The following is a 13,710-nucleotide window of genomic DNA, read 5'->3' as shown; positions in this document are numbered from 1 at the left end:
CCCCGTCCCCCTCCCCGTCCCCCTCCCCGTCTCCCCCCATCCCCCCGTGCCCCCTGTCCCCCTCCCCGTCCCCCTCCCCATGCCCCCCCGTCTCCCCCCAATCCCCCCGTGCACCCCGTCCCCCCGTCCCCCTCCCCGTCTCCCCCCCATCCCCCTGTCCCCCTCCCCGTCTCCCCCCCGTCCCCCTCCCCATCAGCTCCTGCACAGCCCAGGCCGTCCTCGCGAAGGACAGCTCTGCTCTGGTCCACCTCGCCCTGGCAGGCGGCCTCTAGGGGAGGCGGTGGCTGTCCCCGGGCCTGGCCCCCTGCTTGCAGCCCAGGCCCTCGGGCCGCTCTCCCCTGAAGACAGGAAGGACCAGGCTCGGCGTGTGTGGCATCCTGGCATCAGCTGGCTCCAGAAGGTGGGGACGTGTTTCATGTTGGTGTTTTGGAGGAGTCGCACGCGGGGTGGGGGACTTCTCCCCACCCGTCCCGAGAGGTGGCCAGTGAGGTCGCTCCCCTGGTCCTCTCGCATCCGTATTTGTTTAGGAATTCTCTGGAAAAGGGGCTGTGAGCGCCATGCGTGGTGCCAGGCCCTGGGAGAAGCCAGGCTGTGTCCGCACACGCAGAGCCCCAGGGGTCTGACGGAGCCTGCAGAGCCTACTCCACGCTTCCAGACCCCGGAGATGGAGGATGGTCAGGTCGTCCTCCGCAGTGGTTAGGCTCACAGGTGGGCAGCAGGCTCGTTGTTCGGCACAGTTTGAAGGAGGTGACTGAGGCCCAGGTGTTGCCTGGACCACATGTGGAAGAATCTTCAAACTGTTTCCCCAGCAGTTAGGAAATACTTATCTAAAAATCAGAAGACTTTCTTGAAGACATTTTCTGTTTTCTTTTACATGAATTTTTGTGTGTGTTTGAATAGGTGATCCTCAAGCATGGTTTAACTAGAACAAAGATGTAAAAAGCAGACACCAAGAAGCCTCTTTCCCGCCCAGGTCACTGACCTCCTTCCCCAACCCCAGCGACCGAGCAGAGGCTTCTACCCCTTGTGTGTCTGTCTAGGGGAGGTTGTGCGTGCCGTGTCCGCCTGATATTTCACTGTAGAAATACGAGCAGATAAAACATATTCTTCTTTTTCTTCTTTTTAAGCCCCCGACACCGTAGCATTAATCTCACTCCTTATCGTGTTCTGCTGACTTCTCCCCAGTGCCTGGGAGCATCTTCCAGAGGCGCCTGGCGTGCCCAGGTGGTTTAACCCCACACAGCGGTGCTGGTGGGGGTGTCAGACGTCTGCTAGAACAAACAGCCTTTCAGCGATCCCCTTGGAAGCCTCGTTCTGTGTGTGCAGGAGTGTCCGCGGGCTGGGTGCCCAGACGTCAGGTGCTTAGGCCAGAGTCAGTGCCTGGGAGTGGTGTGGAGGCCCCGCCCCGCCATCCCCGCCCCCGTGTTCCCAAACTTGGGGGGTTTCCCAACAACATACACGAGGCTTGTTGACTCAGTGCGGTATTTTTTTAACTGCACTAGGTCTTCATTGCTTTGTGGGGGTCTTCTCTAGTTTTGGGCGTGGGGGGTCTTCTTCTTTTTTGTGGAGCTCGGGCTTCACTGTGGGGGCTTCTCTTGGTGCAGAGCAGGGGCTCCAGGCACCCGAGCTTCACACGTCGTGGGGCGCAGCCTCAAGGAGCTGTGGCGCGGGCTTCGCTGCTCAGTGGAATGTGCAGTCTTCCCGGACCTGGGATTGAACGCACGTCCCCCACATTGGCAGGTGGATTCTTATCCACTGAGCCACCAGGGGAGCCCTCAGTGCAGTTTCAATTTAAATTTCTTTCAAAGAAGAGTGAATATTTTTTCATGATTTCTGTTTCTTGGTGAGCGTTTTTTTCCTTTGCTGACTTTCCTATCTGGGTATGGGACTTTTTCCTCATGATTCATGGAGGTTCTTTATGTACAAGGAAGACTCACCCTTGCCCAGGATATAAGTTACAGAAAGTTTTTCCCAGTTTGTCATTTGTCTTTCGACTTTGTTTATCGTGTACTTTTTTCAGCTCTCTATTATGAATAAATAAATCATCAGAAGCGTAGTGCTATGATCACCCGTGAGCGTGTGTGTTAGTCACTCAGTCGTGTCCAACTCTTTGGGACCCCATGGACTGTAACCCACCAGGCTCCTCTGTCCATGGGATTCTCCAGGCAAGAGTACTGGAGTGGGGTGCCATTTCCTCCCAGGGGATCTTCCCCACCCGGGGATCAAACCTGGGTCTTCGACACTGCAGGCAGATTCTTTACCATCTGAGCCACGAGGGAAGCCCTGATGGGTCAGACCATGTCCCTCTGTATCCACCCCCTAAATTCAACAGTGGAGAGCAGCCATCGCCTCTGCCCTAGCTGTGTGTGTGTGCATGTGTGACTGTGCATGAGTGTGTGCGTGTGTGAGACAGCACGTCAGCTTGGCCCTCCTGAAACGTGGACATTTTCTTACACAGTCATCGGATCCAAGAAAACTGACAATAATGCCCTCACCTTTCTGCTCAGAATTTTCTTGATTGTCTTTCCTTTTCTTCATACAGATTTTAGATTTACTTGTCTCATTCCAGAAACAGGCCCCTTTAAGAATCGAGATGTGTTTGTATTTGATTACATGAACTTGGAGCTGGCATCTCTTGATGCAGAGTCTTCATATCAGATGCATAGTGTGTCCTTCCATTTAGAAACTCTTCCTCCGTGTTCTTCAGGAGCATCTTGAAGCTGTATTCTGACGGGTAAGAGGAGAAGGCAGGCTCAGGATGAGGACAGACTCAGGGTCTGAAAGTCTGCATCCTTGATCTCTGACTCTGTCCGCACTCCAGGCGGGGCGGCAGGTAGGCAGGGCTGAGGCAGTGGCCCCCACGGCCTCTCCTGAGATCCTGGGGGTCTGTGGGATGCACTGTCTTCCAGGACCCGTGGTGTCAAGGCTGGTCTGCAGGGTCACTCGGGCCTCGAGGGGGGACTGCTGCACCATCTTTCTCCTCCCGGGCTGAAGCGGTGGATGAGGCAGGAGTGTCACTGCGGCAGAGAAGGCCTGGGTGGGAGCGGGCTCAGACGGGGCTCAGACCGGGCTCAGAGGCGGGGCCCGGTCCTGCGGCCCCCACTAACCTGGGCAGTGAATGAGGCAGGAGCGCCACTGCGGTGGGGAAGGCCTGGGCGGGAGGGGCTCAGAGGCATGGCCTGGCCGGGCGCCTGCACTGACCCGGCCAGCTCTGCCTGGCTCGCCCCTCTGTGGGACCGTCTCTGGGAGCAGCCGCGGCCTCTGGGGCTGTGGTTCTAAATACACTACTGGCTCTGGTGGAGAGCCCGGGTGTGGTCTGCAGCCCCAGTTCTGAGGAGGAAGGCACCTTCTCGGGGCCAGGGGGCCACTGTCCGTTGTGCTGGCCGCAGTGGACCCGGAGCCGCTGCGCTGACTCAGGCGGCTCCTCGTCGCTGCTGACCCGCCCCGTGGAGCGCCCCTCGCAGCCTATAACTCACTCTTCGGCTCTTTCCTGGAAGGCGTCCCGTGTTCCCGAGGCTCCTCTGAACTTGGGGTGCTCCAGACAGTCTGCGGTCTCCTCTGGGGCTGTACGAAGGGCTGGGACCTGCAGAATAAAGAGGGCCTTGTCAGGCGCAGTGTTTGGTCTCTTTGTGCACAGCCAGGGCAGCGTGAGGCCTTTGAAACCCTCTCTGTGACTCAGTGACCTCATCTGTTTATCGGCACCTCGCCGCTCAGCCGTGTGCCCAGGCCCTTCCCGGAACCTTTGCTTTCTCCGCGTCATCTCCCCATTGTTTCTCCGTGCCGGTCCTGACAGCAGAAGCTAACAGCGATGCAGCCGCTCTCCCCTCCCCGCCCTCTCGCAGGATTCCCAGGTGAGGACAAGCTAACACGGGCCTCTCTGTGGCCGGGGAAGGCGCACTGCACACGCCCTCTGCCGTCGGGGGGCCCAGGCTGGCCTGCTGCATCTCCCTGGGAGCCAGAGAGGCTGAGTCTGACCTCGGGGCGGAGAGATGCCCCTCTCCCCTGTCATCCGGCAACAACTTCTCTCCCTTCCTTTCTGCCTTTTTCTTCCTGCACAGTCTCACCTTCTCCCCGCCTCCTGCAAACTGAAGGTAAAACCATGGAGCCCTGCGGCAGGAAACCCCCAGGGCCTCCTTCAGGGCCCCGGAAGCCCTGTGACTGGACCGCGGCCCAGGCGGCTGCGGGCAGACTGGACCAGACCCAGGCAGGACGCGCTTCCCCAGCCACCGGTCCCAGCAGCTAATAAATGACCCATGGGTCTGGGTGTCAGCAAGAACTTGACGGGTGCCCCGCCCCGCCCCCCGCATGCCTCATCTTCAATTTATGAAGAGAGAGTTTGTGGGATTTTTCCTGTGCAGGCCACTGGGCTTAAATTCATCATAGCTCGCCTTGCCTTTGTGAAAAGAACCGTGGTCAGAATCTGACTAATTCATCAATGGATTTATGGCCTGTTCGGAGCCCACATGTGAAATGGAAAGAACCATGTTATTCAGTAACAACAGCAGGATTTATTTGGTATGAGATGGTTACCATAGAGGGACCTTGACGGGTGAGATGAGGTTTTGGAAACGGTGGGATTCCGGACGTGTGGCCAGATTGTTTTTGGAGGCATGGCAGAATACCCTGCTCAATTATCTGTTGTGCTTGGATGAATAATAAATTCCAGTGAAGAAATGCAGAAAACAGTGGTAGGTTTTCTTCCCGAAAACATGGTATTTTCAATCCTCCACTCCTCACAGCTCACCCACTTCCTCTTGTGTTTCCCTCTGTGAGTTGTTCAGAACCAGGAATTTCTGTGTAAAATAATAAAACATAAATGAAGAGATGAGTCCCACTAATGGCTCTGAAAGCTGGGCTGTTCTGAGCCACATGGGGCTTCACCTCTGAAAGCTGTTCTCACTGCCGCATGTGGGCATCCAGACCCCCGGCCCAGTCTGCTGGGGCTAAGTCCTGCTTTTCCACCCAGACTCACTGCCACTTCTTCTGGGGACATCTTAGCACTGATGGTACCCAAGGCCCTCCATCCCTTCCCGGATCCTTCTGACACTTTTCAGACAACACCATGAGGGCCACAGCTTGGAAAAATACCATCAGACTTGGAGGCCTTTCTAAGTGCTTTGATGGCAAAACTCAGAGTCACAACCATTGATTCCTTTTCCTTTGACGCCTGCTTTCAGATATTATTCTTTATTTGGGACTTTGGACCCGTCCTCGGATCTTGTGAATACTGAACACTCTGGACACCAGAGAGGGTGATGGATTGAGATCCTCTGAGTGAGACCAGCAGCTAGTCACAAGAAATGCAGCCAAAGCAGCAGACTTGCTTCTAAATGACGTGTGGGAAACTCTTAGAGCCGAGGGTCTGAGTCCGAGGAGGAAGTCTGTAGAAATCGCTGGGCAGTCTGCAGATGCAAGTGCTGATCTCGGCTCAGGACTTGGAGGCTGTGAACAGCCTTGTCCTAACCGTGCAATGTCGCTCTCGTGCAGAATGTCCCTGTTCCTGCTGGTGTCTTCAGTGCTCTGTCCTAGAAGGGACCCTAGGCTGGCAGACTGACCTTGAACACAGCATTTCAGACCGTTTCCATGGCTTGGTTCCCTAAATCCCAGGCTGAGACCCTGCAGTGTGTGGAACATAACTGACATTAAAAGTGGGGTTTTCATTTCCATCCCCGCTGGAACCAGAAGTTCAGAGAAAACAAGGCAGGCAGATGGCTCTGACCTCGCCCAGAAATGGTATCTCCAAGCCCCGTGGAAACACACGCTTCGCTTTACTCATCAAGACCGCTCCTTCCCATCGCGGGGAGTGCAGCCATGCCCCCAAAGAACCCCAGGCCCTGCCCACCAGGCCCCGCCCGAACCCCAGGCCCTGCCCACCGCCCTGGAAGGGAGGTGCTGTCCTGTCCTGAGCAGGTGGAGCTCTGGGCGTGAAAGTGGCTTTGGAATGAGGCGTCTGGGTGGTTGTTTATGAAAGAGAACTCTCGGTGATCCTGGAATTGCTTCCTCCTTGAGAGTGAGCACCCAGGGGCTGAAGCCCTGAGACTCGGCCTCTGGGACTGCGGGGGAGTCATTGTCAGGCCGTGCGGCCGGCACTTCGCGGCTTTGGCGTCCTTCCTGATGGAGAGGCTCATCGCCCAAACCTCCCTGACTCCCAGGTAGAGACGCTGTCGCCTGTGAGAACAGGAGGCTCCTCCCCTGCTCCAGTCCCCAGGCTGGGGCTGGTGGGGCTGTCAGCTTCTAATGTTTTCTAGAAACCAGATGCACCATTGAATCTTTCCCTAGCACTGGGCGGCGTCTGCATGAGCCACGAGGTGACCCAGCACCGCCGGCTGACACAGGGCCTGGGGGTCTGATGATCCCAGCTTTGTTCTGTCACAGGAACCCAGCCTCCACTCCCACAAAGGGGAGAGAGCACTTGGGTGAGGGGTGGTCGTCGCCTGGACACATGGGCCAAGCCCAGGGCCACCACGCAGCTGCAACCCGAGCGACTGGCAGAGCTGGTGCTGAGATAGACCTGGGGTGGGGCTGGGAGGAAGGACCTGTGACCCTTGACTCCCTCGAGGGACCACGGTGGGCACGTCCAGGTGCCCGAGGGGGGTCGGCTCGGAGGTTGGAGTCGCCTGCCCCGTGTTTCCAGCAGCCCGGGGCCCCAGGGATGCCTTGCGGTGTCTTCCCACCAACAGGATGCCAGCCAGCTGTGGTGCTGGCCTCAAAGCTGCTTGAAGATGGGCAGGTCCGGTCCTGCCAGCCAGCTGTGGTGCTGGCCCCGAAGCTGCTCGAGGCTGGGCAGGTCCGGTCCTTCCAGCCAGCTGTGGTGCTGGCCCCGAAGCTGCTCGAGACTGGGCAGGTCCGGTCCTACCAGCCAGCTGTGGTGCTGGCCCCGAAGCTGCTCGAGGCTGGGCAGGTCCGGTCCTACCCCGTCTGCCACAGGCACTGCCCTCTACAGCTGGTGAGGAATCTTCCGAGCAGAACGGCAAACACGATCTGCTGACTGCCCTTCGGATGCAGGGCCCCACCACACCACAAAACAGTGAGCACCACCTGTTGGTCTGATGAAGCCTGTCACGCAGAGTGAGATGCTCGAGTATCGAGGCTGCGGCCCTCAGCCCATCACGGTGGCAGGAGCAGGCCAGGGTCACAAAGCTGGGCCCGCCTCGTATGAGGCCTGTGGTGCATCGCTGGGAGTGGGCACTTGGGCCATGGTGGGTATGTGGTAACTCACTTCAGTCGTGTCTGACTCTGCAGCCCCATGGACTGTAGCCCACCAGGCTCCTCTGCCCATGGGATTCTCCAGGCAAGAATACTGGAGTGGGTTGCCATTTCCTCCTCCAGGGATCTTCCCGACCCAGGGATCAAACCCACGTCTTACGTCTCCGGCACTGGCAGGCAGGCTCTCTTACCACTAGTACCAACCGGGCCATGGTGGGCAGACAGTCTGGTGAGGATTGTTCCACGTCTCCGCCCCTGGTGGCTCAGCGGTAAAAAGAACCCACCTGCCAATGCAGGAGATGTGGGTTCGATCCCTGGGTCCGGAAGATGCCCTGGAGGAGGAAATGACAACTGACTCCAATATTCTTGTCTGGAGAATCCCATGGATAGAGGAGCCTGGCAGGCTACAGTCCATGGGATGGCAAAAGAATCGGGCATGACTGAGTGACTTAAAGCACCATCCACCTTCCCTGTGTGCCCTGGGCCTCAGGGAAGGCTGATGTCATCCTCAGCTCCAGGCAGTGGATCTGAGTGGTCTATGGACCAGCTCCCTTTATTGCCAATGATCTGGTTAGTGGAGACACAGGCACTTCCATGGCTTGGGTAATGGATGGATCCTTGAGTTGCCTTTGCTTGTGGGAGGCCCATAGCTGGAAAGATTAGAAAATGACAAAGTTGTGAGGCCTTCTAATTCTGTTTCCTAAGTAGTGGCAGAAGCTGACTGTTCTTTCCCTCAAATAGCATCCATTATCAAGTTTTAAGTGGTCTGGCGATCTTGCTGTTGGTTTCTAACACGAGCATGATGTGTCCCAACAGCGGCGAAAGGCACAGTGTCCCTGCGTGCACTCGGGCCCCGGGCTGGCCCCCCTGTGAAGGTGAATGAAGCCTCACTGTAAGGTGGGGCGTCAGACCCCCTCGGCAGCTCACGGCCGTAGATCAGGGCCCTGTGGGTGCTTGGCCTTCGTGGCGGTTCATGGCGACCACTGACAGTCTGCTCCCAGAACCGCACTGTGTACAGGACCGCGCCCTCGGCACACCGCTGAGTCAGCCCGGGGACGGTTGCTTCTCTCTGGTGTTACGGTTTCACTTCCTGCAACTCACGGCTTCAAGTTTTGTTCAAAACAACGTTAAATAAAAGCACGGAGGAATCATCTGTGGGTAGCTCACGTTTTCGAGGCTTGATCAGTCCTGATAACTGAAGAGACAGCACACGTATGGAGGAGCTAGCTACGGGTGCTCAGCCTGGGGCGGGCCCTCCTGGAAAGGCCGCGGGGGACGAGAGCCTGGAGGGGAATGCGGTCAGCGGGCGGGCGGGGCAGAGCCGGCGGGCGAGGCACTGGAGAGCCCCGAGAGCCAGAGCAGAAGCCTGCTTATTAGTGAGCGCGGCGCCTTAGAAACCAGGGTGTGCTCATGGCTGTGTGACGCTCTCTCTAAACTTACAGCAGCCTTTTAAGGGCGGTATCGCCATTCCTGTTGGCAAAGGAATAACCGAATTACAGACATCAGGCTCGAGGTCACCTAACTCGTAGGTAGGGGCACGTCCACGGGGTCTGTATGTCCTCTTTCCTTCAGACCATGTGAGACGCTACGTATTCGCCCAACAAAGACTTTCCCAGAAGAGGTCCTCCTTCTCAGTAGCTGTATGTTATGTAGTATTGAGATCACGGAATCTATTTGTTTTTTTTGAAAGGAAGGAAAAATCACACAGCTGAACAACCTCAGGAGGGGCAACGCTCAATCTCAGAAAGGGTCTAAATCGAACTACCAGTTATATGAATTATGGGGGACATTTAAATGACACCACTGCTCGCAATCAGCAGACTCACCACATGGACGGTGCTGCAAGACAAAAACCCCGGTTTCTTCAACAAAGACAGGTCAAGAAAAAAGAAAGAGAAACTGTAGGTGGAAAAAGACCTGGGAGATGTATCAGCTGGACAACACGTGGACCTCAGACACTACTGAGCAGACGTGAATAGAGGCCCTGAGACAGTCAGAGAGATGGAGCACTGTCTGGGAGCGTGTCGGTGCTGGAGAAGTGTGCTCACATTTTTCTTTAGTTGTGATCATTATAGTGCAGATATTTCCCCCCCAAAACAGCTATATTATTAAATGCCATGGAAGTATTTTTATATGAAATGATATGCCTTGTTTTTACTTCAAAGTAATTGGAGGAAGTGGGTATTTGGTGGGAGTTAATAAAAATATTGAAAATTGAATTGAGTGAAGGGTACATTTTGTTTATATTTAATATATTTCCAATTAAAATCTAGAAAAAAATAGGGAAGTGATAGAGAGGACCTCGTCTGATTTTCCTATTGATACTTGAAGCTTCTCTGTGTGTCATCAGTTATAAAAAAAAATGCATCCGTTCCTTCTCCCATTCTCTTTAACCTCTTTTTTTTTCTTCAATATTCAGTGCTTTTAAGGAAATGCTTATGATGAAGAAGGATCAGTTTAATTTTCTTGGAGGTACTGTCTTGGCTGGGGAAAATGTTTTTATTATATGGCATGGCAAAGCTCAAATATTTCAAATGTAAAATAAAGTAGCTCTTTTTTTATTTGCAGGGGAAGTTGAAATATTTCATGATATATTAGACTTGACCTAAAAGTAAATGCTGTAAAGTGATTATGAATTAAGTAGATAGGCAGTCTGAATTTGTAAGTATATATTAGAGCTCCTTAAAGGAAATGCAGTGTAGAGAAGTCTCCAGTGTGAGCTGAATGTTAAAAATTCATGGTTTGCATGTTGGTGGTGTTTGGCTTTGTAATCATTATTCTGATTTTGCATGTCACGGCACTACTTGCATCTGGGTCTGGTGGGAGAGTAATGTGGCCAAGCGGGTGAGCAGGGCCATTACTAAAGGCAGGGGTATGGCTGAGCACAGGCTGGCCCAGAAGGCCTGGGCTGTCCTGGGCAGCTTCACGGAGGGCAGGTTAGCGGTCCCTCAGTCTTGGGGTGCTCAGGGCACACGGGGGGTGACTGGCCTGCCTCCCAGGACTGCGTGGGGTCCCACGTGACGAGACAGGCCTGGCATGGAGGGTGAGCCCTGCAAGTACCCGCACTTTTGGCTAATTCCTGGGACCCCCGTGTGCAGAGAAACGATCTTGCAGGCTCCGGGGACGGGCACAAGGGACGATTGTCACCCTGGTTCATCCCCTGGTTGAAAAGGAGGTGACTTATGCCCACACTGCTGTCCTGTCTCTTGCGCAGAGAGAACCCACGACCACATGGTCTCAGCAGCGGGCAGCCACTTCTGAGGGCCCGTGGAAGGAGCCTTTTCTTTAAAACAATGCTCTGCGTGTTTCAGGGAAACTGCTGTCTCTGAAGACGAAGAGAAGAAGGGCTCCAGAGGGGCATCTTTGCACATTTTCGGAAGCATTAAGACACTTTCAAGAACACATGTACTTTCATAACATGCAACATGCAAAATATGAGTTTAACACATGTTGGTTACCAAATTTTGTTTTTTAATTAAAAGGACAAGTTTTTTTTTTGTTTTTTTTTTTTTTTAAAGACAATTCAGAAACACATATCTGAATCTTTACCTTTACGGGAACCTAACAGCTGGGTGTAGCTCCAGCTGTCCGATGTGACATTTGCATAACGTGGCCTGTACCTTTTAGAGCTATTTCAGGAATCGCCTTTTTTCTTAAAGATGGAGTTGCAGGAGTGGAAGCCATTATTTTCCTTGGCACACACCCTTTGTTTCCACCACATCTTGCAAGAGCAGAAGCCTTGGGACGGTGGTGGATTCCTCGATGCCAGGTTGATAAGCCTCATCGGCTTGTCCTTGTCGTGGGGACCTCCCTGGGCATTACCAAGCCAGGGTGCTTGAGAGACTCTACTTCTCAGTGGTTAGCACATCACAGATGGGAAGTAATAGAAGTGCTGAGAATGTCCAAAATGTCTTTTTGTGATTTTTGGAAATATTTAAATTCTTTTAATATCTAGTTGATCCTGGTGAGACAAACATTTCATACGTGTATGAACAAAAAGGCATGTACTACAATCTGCTCATCAAAGGAAAGAATAATTAAAGTAGGAACAGGTTAGTGTCCCCTGCAAGGAAGACAACCTTCCAATTAAGGAATCTCTACAGATTAAGTTTAGTTCCAAATCCCAAACATTGGCTTAGTGGCACTTCATTACCTCTTGAGTTGCTAGAGAAAGTGTTAGTTTTATTATTCAAAGACTATTGAGCTTTGAAAAGGACCAATAAACACTTAGGATTAACTAACCAGTTTGCTTTGCATTTTTCTTTAGTACTGTAAAATATATCAAAATGTAGATGACATTGTTAATGTCAGCTATTTTCTCTTTTTAAGGCTTTACATGGGTTATGGTTCCTTTTAGTTGTTTTTTAGATTTTTATTGGGATATACTTGCTTTGCAGTGTTGTGTTGGTCTCTGCTGGGCCGCGCTGTGGGGCGGCCGTGTGTATACATCCGTGTGTATACATCCGTGTGTATACGTCCGTGTGTATACATCCGTGTGTATACGTCCGCCCCCTCCCTCCCCCCCCAGGTTGTCACAGGCACAGAACGCAGCCCCCTGTGCTTCGTGAAGCAGCCTCCCAGACCTCAGCCTCCCACGAGCTGCTTCATGCACGGCAGTGTGTCTGTGTCCACCCTCATCTCCCGGTTTGTCCCATCCTCCCCGTCCCCCGTGTCCACAAGTCCTTTCTATGTCTGCGTCTCTATTCCTGCCCTGCAAATGGGTTCACGTGTACTGTTTTCTTAGATCCCACATATTTGTGTTAATATACGATATTTGTTTCTCTTTCTGACTCACTTCTCATTTTCACAATTGCTGGTCCGACTGCCAAAGCCCAACGATGTGGTTAATTGAGGGGTCAAGACACCACTTCTGAGTCAGGCAATTACAAGTTAAAAGGAAAAAGGCGCTGACTTTGGAAATCACAGTCAAAGAGAAGAACAATTCATGAGTCTTAAGTTGTCTCTGATGGATTTGTTGGCATGCTCTCTCTCCGTTTAGTTTTCCTTTGCAAGTTTCTCTTTAGGACTGTTGGCGACTTTGCTTCTGCGTTCTTATCTGCCTCTGCTCTGGGCCAGGTGGAAACTTCGCAGCTGAGAAGTGGACAGAGAAGCCCCCCAGGAAAGCAGAGGGCCCTGTGGGGGTGGTGTGTGCCCACAGCGGGGTCACCCGCCCCCTCCGCCCTGGCACCTGCCACTCACAGCAGACTGACTCAGGAGGTGGCTCTGACTACAGGGTCTCCTGACACCTTTGCTGACAGATCTGGACCCTTTTTTTTGGGGAAAAAAGTCCCGTCACTGGTGAGATTAACTTGCATCTAGTTCTGCTGCCAATTGCTAGAGCTGTGGGAAGAGGAGAGATAAGGAAACGGGAAGAGAAATAGCCTGGAAGACCAGAGGAGTGAATTTGCACGCGTTCCGCCACCCCAGCCTCCAGCCCCAGCTTCTAAGTCTTCATCTGGCCGGCTGAGGTCAAAGTGCTCTTTACTTCTCGTGAAAAATGCCTCCCAGGGGAGGTATGCTGACTCTGGCTCTGAAACTGATTAATGCTCTCGGGGTCCCCAAAGAGCCATCGCTAAGTGTCTAAGTTACAGTTTCAGAGGAAATGGGATGTGTTTTTGAACTCATCTAAAATGGCTTCATGGAGGGTAAATCTCAAGTTGCATTTGTAAAGGGGGAAGCCTGCGGTTTGGCCGAGGAGAATGAATAAAACATTCTTGACCCACGTGTGGGGACTTGGTTTAGTGAGAGAAGGATCCGAACGAAAAGGCGTCACCACAAGGTCTTCCCGGGGTGTTGCCTGGTCCGCTGGCCGACAGCGGGACTCACTCTGGCGAGTGCGAGCAGAAGGGAAATTGTTACAGGATGTTGCATGGTTTCCAGACTCTTTGGGGAACCTGAAGGAACAGATGCCAGCTGATCTTTTAGGAGCGCTGTCCAAAGCCATCCTGCCTCTTCTCTGCCTCAGTGGACCTTGCTTGGTGGGGGCAGGGCGGCGGCAGGCTCCAAGCCATCCCAGCTGGTGCCACCGGGAACCTCTCCGAGGAGATCCTGCTGGTGCCACGGGATCCAGAGTCACGCCGTGCCTGGCGCAGCCCACGCCGGCCAAACATGTGCACTCGGCCGTGCTCTGCAAAGTCCCAGAGGCCAGCAAGTAGGCACTGCTGACACCGAGGGTTCAGACACGCCCACGATGGGAGAAGTATTAGAAACAGATCTGCCAAACTTGCTTTCGGGTTTCTAAGTAGTGGGGCCAAAAGCGCTATCGAACACAAGATGTGGGAGAACTTGAGAACTCTAGCTCACCAGCTCCCGGGGATAGGGCAGCACATGGGAAGGGTGTTGGCAGGGACACGAGGTGACTCAGTTCACAGCGCACAGCGCGGTCCTCTGCCTGGGTCATCTCAACTCTCATCATGCCCTTCTTCCCGTACTTCAGCTTTTGAATATCAGTGATTCATCATGCAGTAAAAATATAGGACTCGTTTTGGGTTCTAATCCAAGATG

At 53.5% G+C, this 13,710-nt stretch overlaps 1 protein-coding gene and 1 long non-coding RNA gene across 2 annotated transcripts in view; both read left to right on the top strand.

The window, feature by feature from the left end:
• The window catches only part of GMDS (GDP-mannose 4,6-dehydratase), a 472,279-nt gene that overhangs the window by 455,801 nt on the left and 2,768 nt on the right, over window positions 1-13,710 (top strand). The gene's annotated exons all lie outside the window — the stretch shown is intronic.
• On the top strand, window positions 3,671-11,308 carry LOC139034028 (uncharacterized). The gene is made up of 2 exons (XR_011486495.1): window positions 3,671-3,851; window positions 4,059-11,308. It is a non-coding gene; the product is annotated as an uncharacterized lncRNA (long non-coding RNA).

Source organism: Odocoileus virginianus, unplaced genomic scaffold, assembly GCF_023699985.2.
Source record: "Odocoileus virginianus isolate 20LAN1187 ecotype Illinois unplaced genomic scaffold, Ovbor_1.2 Unplaced_Contig_19, whole genome shotgun sequence".
Lineage (NCBI taxonomy): Eukaryota > Metazoa > Chordata > Mammalia > Artiodactyla > Cervidae > Odocoileus > Odocoileus virginianus.
The sequence above is the reverse complement of the archived record's forward strand: the minus strand, read 5'-3'. Positions and strand labels throughout refer to the sequence as shown.